Here is a 2,650-nt window from a genome sequence, read left to right as displayed (position 1 = left end):
CTCATGACTTTTCCCCTATTCAACTGTAAGGTCTCCAAGGACAGAGACAGCCTCACTCATCTTTGCATTCGCTGCCCAGGGAGTGCCACAAAAAGCTTCCCAATAATCATTTGTTGAGTGGATGAATAACCCAGATGGAATTTTGCCAAACCAATGCTGTCAAAGGGCTCTTGGCTGTACTATATTTGTACAACCAGGTGTGTCCAACACTCTCTGAGGATTATATTTACATGAAACATTTATTTCATCCATTGGAAGCCCTTTTCCAAGACTTCTTCATGCTTTCTCTTCATTTTTCTCTCCCTCTTCCCCTTGGCCCAGTTAGTCTCAAGGTGAAGACCAGGATGAGAAGCAGGCACGAAGGTGTGCACAAGCATGAAAAGGATTCTTAGGCAGTTACAATGATAAACACAGGGCAAACACAGGCGGATGGAATAAATATTGACCCTGTAGAAAGGCAGGGGCAGGGGAAGGGCAAAATCATTACAGTTCTGTAGGGTGTAGATAGCATCTCAGTTTCAAAGGCAAATTCAGCAGTGCTACTCTCAAAACTTGTCTCCTGAAATCATAGTTTTCCAAACTGTTTTGCGTCATTTTCTCAGGGCTTCCTCCTTTACAACTCATCTTCTTGACCATTCCAATAGAAATCTTCCCAAAACACCCCCCACACTTTTATGGCTTTGAGACAAACTGTCTCAGCATTTAGGGACAAAGGAGACATCAGGGAGTAGATGGGAATCGGACATATTTAGAGTTAACTTGAAGATCAGCCAATTTTCAACAGTGGGATCTCTGTTCTGTTTTGTTTTTTGTTTTGTTTTGATTTTCCAGCTTTCTGTTTCGAAAATTTTCAGGCTGACCCAAGCTGCAAGAAAAGAACAAGGAACAGCCAGGGTCAGGGGTTGGTAAACATCGGCCCCAGGGGTAGTTTGTCGGATCCTTGAGCTAGGAGTGGGTTTTTACGTTTAAAAGTGGTTGGAAAAAAATTTAAAAGGAGGGAGTATGTTTCCTAGCACATAAAAGTTATAGGAAATCCTAGTAGCAGTGTCTATGAATAAAGTTTACCCACTTGTTTACATACTGCCTACGGCCGCTTTTGCTCCACGATGCTAGTTTAGTAGTTAGCACAGAGACCCCTTGGCTTTTAAAGTCGCTTATTATTTACCCCTTTACGCCTGATCTAGATTTACTAATTTTTTTTTTCCGGTACCGGAAATCGAACTCACGACCTTGCACTTGCCAGGCAGGTGCTGTGCCACTGAGCTAAATCCCCAGCCCCAATTAGTAAACAATTAGTAAATCTTGCTGGTGTAGCCAGGCCTGGTGTAGCCAGGTTATTGGAGTGAAGTTCAGCTCAGAGCCAGTAAATTAGATTTACTAATTGTTAATATTTTATGTTATTTGTTTCTTCTCTCTTTCTTGCTGAACGCTGACATTAGCTTTGACACTTCACCTGTAAATACTTTAGTGTTTCTTGAACTGAAACCAGGGGACTAACAGGTTGAGTGTGGGAAGAGATGAAACAAATACAAAGTACTCAGCACACAGTACTTGGCACATAGACAGTTTAATAAGTAATGCAATAAAAATTCCTTCAGAGGAGGTTGCCAAAACACCCAACTTGCAATCCTGAAACCCTGGTTCTCAGAGTCCCAAAGTCAGTTTTTCCTCAGAAAAGGTTTCTTACCCAGGGAGCAGAAAAAAGCCTCAGGGAAACTTCATTTTTTCCATAGCTTGTGGCTTGGCTGACTCAACTTCTGCCTTTCCCTGAGTCACGAGTTTTTCCTCTCTTATTTGGAGGAGCAGGCCCTCCACCCAGGTCTCCCCACCCGGCCGGCCTCTGTTGGGAAGTGGGTGGACAGCTGAAGGATTCTTTTACACTGCCTTCTGGGCGTTTCCCAAAGCTCCACTGAGACCCTCAGAACATTAGAGCTGGAAAAGAGAACAGACGAGGAGACTGAGGTTCAAGTGAGATATGAGGGCACCAAGGATATGAAGCTAGGAGGGCTCTCCTGACCCCAGGACCAACAATCGTCTCCCCACTCCCTGGTTTTCCAGAATCATGAAAAGCCCTCCCCTTTCTGAACACTTGCTCTGTGCCAGGCAGCGTTAAAGAGCAGGACACCATCGTAAACATGACAGCTAACTCAACTTCTGCCTTCTACAAAGGCAGGGCACCAGCTTTTTTCTAAGTCTTGAAGCCACTTCCACCCCAGGCACCTCTGCTTTTCCCCCAAAAAGCCCCTCTTGCTGAGGAGGGGCAGGATCTGGGTACTGAGGTGGGCATGGCCTATGGCCTTGAAGCTCAGCACGTGGGCCCCTCCACACACACGCAGTGTGTGCCCTTGGGATGGCTTTTTCTGGTATCCTGGTGTCTGAACGGACCTCCCTGGTTACAACCCAGCCTGTGGGGTTTCAGATGCCATCTCTTTCCCCCTTGTACGGTGGAGAGGCCTGGCTACACCAGCAAGATTCAGAAATTCAAATGCTTACCACAAAGCGGGAGGACAAGAGCATGTACCACAGGCCAAGGGAGAAGCCACCGAGGTTGGAGGGGACCAGGTAGACCGGAAAACGTGAGTCCCATCTGAAGGGGACAGCTTGCCTTGAAGATGAGGACCAGCCGTTTTTTGGTGTTTTTTTTTTTTTT

This window comes from Chinchilla lanigera, unplaced genomic scaffold (assembly GCF_000276665.1).
Source record: "Chinchilla lanigera isolate Chin_1 unplaced genomic scaffold, ChiLan1.0 scaffold00067, whole genome shotgun sequence".
NCBI lineage: Eukaryota > Metazoa > Chordata > Mammalia > Rodentia > Chinchillidae > Chinchilla > Chinchilla lanigera.
The sequence above is the reverse complement of the archived record's forward strand: the minus strand, read 5'-3'. Positions refer to the sequence as shown.